This window comes from Pinus tabuliformis, chromosome 6 (genome assembly GCF_031772625.1).
Source record: "Pinus tabuliformis cultivar Carrire ecotype Pingquan chromosome 6, CPIR1, whole genome shotgun sequence".
In the NCBI taxonomy this organism is placed as follows: domain Eukaryota; kingdom Viridiplantae; phylum Streptophyta; class Pinopsida; order Pinales; family Pinaceae; genus Pinus; species Pinus tabuliformis.
In genome coordinates, this window is record NC_142292.1 from 377,913,537 (window position 1) to 377,923,142 (window position 9,606).

The 9,606-nt window shown below is 34.6% G+C and overlaps 1 long non-coding RNA gene across 1 annotated transcript; it reads right to left on the minus strand.

Annotated features, from left to right (window-relative positions):
- Positions 1-7,402: 7,402 nt before the first annotated feature.
- On the minus strand, positions 7,403-7,795 carry LOC149258885 (uncharacterized). The gene is made up of 2 exons (XR_016246491.1): positions 7,613-7,795; positions 7,403-7,490 (listed from the first exon to the last, which is right to left on the minus strand). It is a non-coding gene; the product is annotated as an uncharacterized LOC149258885 (long non-coding RNA).
- Between the last annotated feature and the right edge of the window lie 1,811 nt (positions 7,796-9,606).

The following is a 9,606-nucleotide window of genomic DNA, read 5'->3' on the forward strand; positions in this document are numbered from 1 at the left end:
GTAAAAGAGACTAGTAAGGCAGTTCATATTTAGAATTATTATGATTTCTACAAGGAACACTTAAGGAGCTCTTTGATAGAATCTTTCAATTCATGGATATTTCATTTATATCATTTGGCTCTTTGATTCTATGTTTCGGAAACACAATGAAATTATAAGATACTAAAAGCTACTTCTCTTTCATAATTATGGAAAACAACTCTAGTGGAAGCAAGCTTAGCAGTAAAATGATTTAGGTACTAAATTTAGTCTCATTACAATGTTATAGTCAAGTAAGATTTTGAAGCAATAAAAAGCCTTGCTACACTCTATTTAACTTAATTTATAATAAATTAAAACATAGTAACATTTAGAGACTAAGAATATTTAAGTGTCGTATACCTTTTAGCATTTCCCAATTACAACTTCTAGGAAAAACAATGAAATTTGTTCCTCACAAATTCATAATCCACCTCTCTCATAATTCAAACTTTGCGTAGAAAGTAGAATTCAAACTATGGGGTCATTATTAATTAATTTTAAATAATATATATATATATATATATATATATATATATATATATATATATATATATAGAGAGAGAGAGAGAGAGAGAGAGAGAGAGAGAGAGAGAGAGAGAGAGAGAGAGAAGCCCCAAGAGTTAGCTCAAGTGGTTAGGTGAAGTTCTTTGATATTGTTGCTAGTTGTTTCTAATCATTCTTTACAATTACCATCCAAGAAATATAAGAAAGTACTCTCAAGTTTCAAATGCTTTCCTTCTAAATAAAATACATAAATAAATTTAATACATATTCTTTATTTAGTTTTAAAAGTATCGCCGAATCTATTAGACGATCATAGATTCGATTTGGATTGTAATTAGTAATGAGAAAAACTTGAATCCACACCCCAACAAATGTAACGTCTCTCCCATTCAAAACATTTCATTTGCAGAACGTTGATGAAGACCAATGGAAACGATTGATTTCAAAGACTTCAAACTAGTGTATGCCCAGTTATTACAAACCCTATAAATACATTTAAAATAGGATGCAGATAAGCATAACTAGCATTTGCACCTAATGTTGCAAAGGAAATGCCGTAAGGCATAGAGTGGGGAAGAATAGCGGACATGTAAATGGAAATTATTGAAAGCAAGGGTGGATGATCAGAAACAAAGTGACCAGTGCATGTTTAATCAGAAGATTGGGCAAGCGTTCTTTGGATTGGTGATCATTAGTAAAATTGCAAGGAGGAATATATACATCAGTAAAAGCTCATTGTCGGGAGAACAATGAGTGCAGTTTGACTGCAATATCTTTTCCTTCTGGCACTTTTATTGCTATATCTTTTCCTTCTGCCATGCTCCTGCTCTCTAGAAAGTCCGAGAGAGCAGTTTCCCTTGAATATCTGTCATGCTCAATTGTGTAGATTTTGATTTCAATTAGAGCTAGAGAAAGCAATGCAAGAATGTCATTCTTGATCACAATAAAACAAGTTGTTGGAGGATATAAAAACCGAAGTGACCAATACATGTTTAGTCAGAAGACCAGGCAAGTTCTCTATGAATTGGCGATCATTGGTAAAATTGCAAGGAGGAGAAGATATAGCAGTGTAAGTTCACTGTTTAGAGAACATTGAGCACACTTTGACTGCTATATCTTTTCCTTCTAGAACTTTTACCGCTATAGCTTTTCTTTTTGTCATGCTCCTACTCCGATATGCTATATTCTCATTCCATTTTCATTAGCAAACATAGTACAACTATAGTCCTGAGCACACCTCTCTCTCCATGAAGTCCAGCTAATCTTATTCCTTCCGTGATGACAAGTTCTGGATTTCATTCCAAAAAGGTGCATATGTCTGACAAGTTTGATATGAAAATCAAGTTTATATCTAGAAAGTTTGTAGATACTAGGCACAGTCACTGCCTACCATGTAATCACATCCTTTGCATTCGTTCCTTCACTCAATAAAATGTAGTTTAGTTTCTCACACTAACATCTATCGATCTATCTACATATATGACTAGCAGTCTCCACAAAAAACAGAGCTCATAGGTAGCTAAGTCATTAAAATTAACAGTTGGATTGATTTTCCTTTCATAGGTCAGTTCACCCTGATAGGTGCTGCAATTTTAAATGGCCAAAGAAGATGCTTCAGCCCTATCACTTATGATTACAACTATCAAACCATGTAATGGCACCCACCCTGATAAGTGCTGCAATTTTAAATGGCCAAAGAGGATGCTTCAGCCCTATCACTTATGATTACAACTATGAAGTTGAAGAACAAGACAACCATATGTCTAAAAATAACTTAAGTCAAAAGCCAGACACTGAATATATTTGTTCTTTTGAAACAGGGCTATTCATTACAAAGATGTAATATAACTCTTCACAACAAGAAGCTTCTCCATGCATGTCTTTAGGTGCCAACAAAACCACTTATTATGGTATTTTGGCAACACCAACAAGGTGGAAACTAACAAAGGTTGCACTTTCCACTATTCCCTACATGATCCATCCTTCTCATTAAAGTTCGAGCCACTGGTCTATCCTTCACTTTTTCTTTGAGAAGAAACCCACTGATTTATTATTCAAAATGCTTGATTGATTTTCCCTGGTAAATTATCTTAATTCAAAAGAGACTGTAATTGGTTTTCACCTGTGTTCATCTGGAAAGAAACATACAAGAATAAAAGCTAAAGAACGATGTCTCATTCAAAATTAGTGGGCCTCCTAATAACATTGCCAAACCTGCTTTCACTCACTCCCCACGAATTTAGATAAAAACACATTCCAAAGAAGAAATAAATATTTTTTCTATAATCTAGATCTATCTCCATAAGCACTAGACCCTAGCAGAGCAGTTTCCCTTGAATATCTGTCATGCTCAATTGTGTAGATTTTGATTTCAATTGACTAAAATGATATAAAAAATGTTGTAAAAAAGGAAGGCCATTTTATCTTCAGATGCATAGCCAATTACTTCAGAGGCTCAACGTATATCTATGGTTGTAAACATGGCCAGGTCAGTGGCTGACCTTAGAGAAGACAAGCATGCATTTGTAATCTTTGCTTAGGCAAAGGATTGATTACAACAATGAAGATCAAATCACAAGTCTGAGTAGTCGGAGGCAAATTGCACATGTATCTCAAGTTGGTGAAAATACTCATTATAACTTCAGCACAAGGAATAAAAAAAAAAACAGACTCATTTTCTCAGATTATATTGTTCAAATTTATACACTCCCCTCTTCCATTAGTGAATGTATTATCTCAAGGTGGTGAAAATGCTCATTATAACTTCAGCACAAGGAATAAAAAAAAATAGACTCATTTTCTCAGATTATATTGGTCAAATCTATACACTCCCCTCTTCTATTAGTGAATGTATATCTCTTGTATATACCCATTTTTTACAAAGGAATATGAAATCTAAGGTTTATAGTTATTGAAAAAAATAGACCTCAAGTTTAGAGAATTTAAGATAAAGAGGTTGTCTCATGTCAGGAATTTGTAATCCATGGATCTGCACAACTACCCTCTATTTTTCCAATTGAACTTCACATCCAATCAATACTATAACAAGGTGATCATGAACACTTATTGAACGATTAACTTTTTGGTGTTGTTTATTGGGGAGGTTGACTAATAATCTGTCCACCAAGGTTCCATTCTTGGAATAACTACACCTCAGGCTAAGCACAGCCAAAGGTAGTTTGCTATTCGCAGTGCAACCCCTCTGGACATGATATGTCATTAAAAGAAAAAAAAATCATGTTCTATTCAGAACAGTTGCACATTTCATTTTAAAAACATGCTAAGAGACAAAAAATAATAATTTGACATCTTCATCAGAGTAGTTAACTTTCCAAAGAGTTCACTTAATTGACTTCTTAAATAAATATTGCTTAATATTTAGACCACTTTAATATGATCACTAGTTTGCTGCTGACAAATGAACAATTTCTCAATGTTAATAATCATCTATAGTTCCTATTGCCTTCGACGTTGGAGGACAAAAATGCATGTGGATGTCTTAACAACTTGTTAAGTGCCACTCATTCATGATTTTCTCTTAAACGTCACCCTTAAGAATGCCCTAGATCTTCCTTGAGGGGAATCGATTTTCTCAATGCTTCTTATTTTCTTAATGCTTCTTATCACATAATGGTATCCCAAAAGTATCATAAATCCAGTCCAATGGAGAGGTATGACTGTAGGGGCTAAATGTCAAAACATACATTTTGCATGCATGAGGCTTCACTGATGCTGTAAGGCTGCCTTTATGATTAGCTGCCAGAGTTCTGTGCTGTAATATCCACACAGAGAAGACTATCAGTGAAATAACAAAAAATGTCATTTGCAACTGAGAATTAAGTATAACGGACACGCCACTGATAACCATCCTAAAATGTTTATGTGCAACTCTGGACATGTAGAAGAAATTTACCTTCCATAAGTTCCTGACTTTGGCAGAAAAAGAAGAGTGAAGTCCAATGTCTTTCCAACCATTTTTCAAGCAATCCCACAAATACTAATTCAAATTCTATTCTGAAAGGAAGGAGTTATGGTGGCTTTCACAATAATCTTGCAGTTCTACTTGAGCTTACCATGCTTTCTTAATTGTACTCCAGTATTGAATAGTGTTAACAATTAGCTGACCTCATCTTTGATACTATTAGCCAACCTGTTTAAATGAATTATCCTGATAAAATTATAATGGAAATGTTTATATATTTACCCGTTAAACCTTGAAGCAAGTCTCAAAATCATTCTGTCATATAGTCTTGGAGACAGGACTGCAAGTTTATGGTCTGAAGCATTGTCCAAAGTGAAGAGAATGCAGCTTATCCAGAAAACATGGGTACAATTTCAGAACAAGTCAGGAAACATTATTTCCAAAAATGTTGTTTTGAACAATTCAAAGAGTTCATTTCAACTTCGTTTGTACTAGAGCAATAAATAAATTCTGTTATGCTCTAGTTGCTGATCATGTTAGAGAATAACTCTCCAATACATAAATGTAATAGGCTATTTAGGGATTCTGTTTTAGAGTAAAAACAGCTTATGTATAAGTGCTATTAAGGATGATTAGTTGTAGGTTAATGAGTTAAAATAGGGAGGTTAGTTGTTGTTGAAGCTGGAATCTTTCAGCAGGACTCCACTACTGTGTTTGTGTATAAATAGAGTTACCAGTGAATAAAGAATTAGTGAAGTATCCTTGTGTGCACATTTTGTATTGCTGCAATATGTATGTTTCTCATTATTTATCAAGTCACACTCCCAGCTGTAGAATCCAGATGATTAACATGTTGGTCTCCTTGTTGGACAGTAAGTAAATAACTGTGGAGATCAAGTCATCAGTCAATCGATGTGAACTGTGGTGTAGTTAGTGGAGTTGGAAAGATATTTGACTAATGTAGTCAAGTCTGGTCTCGTGCTAGCTGAATAAGCTATGTAATCTGCTCATATAATCGAATATTGAGACTTTACCTTCTGTTTATATGTATTTATGTTTAAATTTGAAGCCGCACTGTGACTTTAGGAAATCTTTTGACCTATATAACTTTAGGATGATTTTTGGGTTCAACTGAGTTCCACAAAATTCCAATGCAAGAGGGAAGAAATAAAAGGAGCAAGAGAATACCTTGAGGATGCAGTTATCACTCTAAAAACTGTGAACCATAGGCAAAAGACAGAGTTTCATCTCGTTCTACCGCTTGTACTCTCTGAGAATGACCATTTTTCTTGTAAATTCGGCACAGCACCCAATCATCAAGCTGGAGAACAGAAGTGCCATCAAAATCAACAATACCAATTTTAGTTGAATGAATCAATTCCTATTCATAAAGAATCAAAACACAAGAACTGTGAAAGGAAAATCATTCATATTGATCAATAATCAAGAAAACATCACTTTGTAGGGTGTGTTATTTGTATTTACACAATTGATTTTTTTATTCAATCAACTATGCTATTCTCTGTGCTTTTGCTGGGTTCCTTCATCACCACCATCATTGGGAAATTCATTTCCCTCTTGAAGCATGAAACGAGTAGCAATTCCCAATTGATCTCACACTACCACCACAAAGAAGCTAGCAATCTTGATATACAAATCGAAACAGCCATCCTATCAAGTAATCCATGTAGTTCTCAATCTATAGCTTTGATAACCCAAAACTCAAATCTTTTATATTCAATATGCACAGAAATTTTCACATTAATATGTCTGGATCTCATTCTAAGATCTTTACAGATATGATACAGAGGTAAACCAGATTTTTCATACTATGACAAGCGATATTAGCAAGTCTTGGAGTCTCTCTTATGTAATGTCTCCTCCTTATTTGATAGAGTTGACGCTGTATGAGCATCGACTGCACTGAAGGGATCATCCAATAGATAAATGTCAGCATCGTTATATACTGCTCTAGCCAACTGAATCCTTTGTTTTTGTCCTCCACTCATATTCAATCCTCTCTCCCCAATCTCTGTCATATCTCCATGAGCAAAACTCCCTATATCTTTGTCTAACACACAAGCTTTTATTGCCTTCTTGTATTGAATTTTGTCCATTGGTTTCTCATAGAGTATGTTATCTCTGACAGTACCACTCTAAATCCAAGTTGTTTGTGCCACGTAGGCAACATTGCCATGTACTTCAACCTACACGTAGTCCAATCAAAAAGTTTATGGAAGAATTTATGTACATAGAAAGCAAAAAAGTTGCATCTACAATCTTGTTGAACTATGAAATGGTTACTTTTGCTCAAGAAGAGTAGTTAATGTTCAACTTACATCTCCTGAAATTTTTGGGATTTCTCCAAGAATTGTATATATCAGAGCAGATTTCCCTGATCCCACTGAGCCACAAATTGCTACCTTTTCTCCAGTTTTAATGTGCAGATGATGTGACTTTGACGTTTGGACAGTGGATTGGGATCATCTATGGCAAGTCAATCTATTCACTTTGACTAATGTATCATTGTACTTATGGATTTCTCTCTCTCTGAACATTTGATATTATCAAGAAGAAAAGATCTGTGGGTTTTCCACCTTGTGGGGTTTTGCCCTGGCTTTAAGCCTTTGAACTTTGATGTTCTTTCATTAGTTACTGTCATATGATAATGGTTAATGTGATTGCTAATGAATTAATGGAATTAATAATGAGCTAATGGATTAATGAAGTAACTGACCTAAGCAAAGAACATGTTAACTCAAAAATTAACAGCAATTCATTTATGGCGTTTGCCTATAAAAAGACATTTAACAAGTTCTTGGCTTCCCACTCAATAACTGAATTATAACATGAGGCAGAAATTGTTTCAGCTATGAAATGTGAATGTTGTGTGATCCTGCATGGTCATGCCCTTACTTCAAGCTTCAAATTGGATCCATAGACATTGTCTCCTAATACTTTGACAGCAATACTAGTCTTTTTGGTATGTGTTGTATTGGATGTTCAAAGCTCTGCAATCCACCTGATGTAGAGAAGTAACAACCTGCGAAGGCAAATGCAACAACCGATATTACATTAGAGGCTCTATAGCCAACATTCAGCTACACTTTCATGTGCCAGATAGCTAAAAAACAGATAAGCTCTAATTTAGCAGTCCTATATTACCTCGGGGAAATGGAGCAAAAGATTTTCTACATCCTTCTTTCAGGACATTTGGCTCATCAGATAGTACAAGGTAATCATCAGCTGCAGTGCCCCAAAAGAAAGGCACTGAATCATCAGCATCCTAGCAAAACAAATAGTTATTGGTCAAAAGTCAAGAAACCCACAATTTCAAGGAATGCTTAATATTTTATATGGGAACAAAATATATTCAAATAAATACTCAGGGCACCATTCTATTATTGGGAAATTGGAAGTGCAGCCTATGATAGATCATATGAGCAGAATTTTCGGGGTAACAGGTGCCAGTAGCCCATATGATTATAAATAACTAATCTTCCCCCTTCCCTCTCCCAAAACAAATAATTAGAGAAACGTTATGGGAAAAGAACTTAAATTTATTTCAACGAAGTAGGAATCTGGGAAAATCTTGGGAAATTGCTTTAGCACGTTTTCAATGGAATACAAACTATTAGACTGGAATCTTAAAAGTTTTCGGCAAAGAGATATATTTACAAGCCAAACTCCCATATCATGTACCCTATTAGAAAAGCAAGTTGAAAATTATTTCCAAGACTCAAGACTAGATCTCAAGAATTTAGAGCAATCCATTAAAACAGAAAGTCGGGCTGAAAGATTGGGATCCGATTTAAATCACTGTTCTGTTTCAAGTAAGTGATAGTCTTATTTTCCTGCATCAAAGTTGTAAAATAAATCGGATAAGCCCAATGTCATTACAGTCATTATTGGTCAACCCAATATTCTAATAATGGCTATGAGGATAACCACCAAGTAAATATTTCTTTAGATTACACCATTTCTTTAGAAAAGGCTAACTCTGCTACATGAATCAGCTATGATCAGTGAGGGGTAGTTTGTTGTAAAATAAATCGGATAAGCCCAATGTCATTACAGTCATTATTGGTCAACCCAATATTCTAATAATGGCTGTAAGGATAACCACCAAGTAAATATTTCTTTAGATTACAACATTTCTTTAGAAAAGGCCAACTCTGCTACATGAATCAGTAATGATCAGTGAGGGGTAGTTTTAGTTATGATGACAAATGCAGATGACCTTTTACCATGGATAGAATTTTTCATAGGATCTTACAATGGATAACTTCTGTCATCTGGACTCTGGGATCAGATAGAAAGTCATGAATTTGGCAATTTGTCCCGTAAATTGTCCACAAGTGACTATATATATATACTTTCTCTAATTTAAAAACAGAGTACATAACTTCAACTGCCACTTCATTTCAGAAATATCCACATTGTAAAAGTCAACGCCTTCAAAGCACTAGATAAGTTTGAGGGTAAATTCAGCGTAGAATTTACAGCAAATGCTTCAAGACCGACCAAATTTGGTATCCTTCTCGAATGGAAAAATTAAGGGTCAATATAATCCAGAACACTAAAAGCATAATTTAGGAAACAATTAAAAGAAGCAAAGGCAACAAAAGCTATTGTTGAAAAGTTTCGATTATATGGTTCAGGGCCGAGAAATATTTAAGAACATTACATAGAATGGCTACAAGACAATGAATAGCAAAGCCAAAGTTTCGTGGATCTATCAAATGTTAGAAATTTGCTACACGAAGAAAAGGGGCTACGGTAGAAAATTCAGTAATGAAAATCCAATGTTTTAGCATAATTAACATAGATAGAAAGAATTGATGCAAACACAGATTGCTCAGTGGGACAGCTTGTGTCGATTCAGCTAATTCTTCTGCTCAATATCTATCTATGAACATTTAATGACTAGGAGAAACCTGAAAGAGTGATAACGAGAAAACATTACGCAATGTCGGATGACTTAAAAAAATTGTTGTTATTATTAATCTGTATTCTACAAGCAAGCAATTAACACATATTACTTGAGCTCGAACCATAGTTGACATGTCTTTATCCCGACATCCGAGTTAATGTTAAATGGGGTAATTTCTAATTACAAGAAAACATGAGAATGATACACAGGAACTAGAGTATCAAAT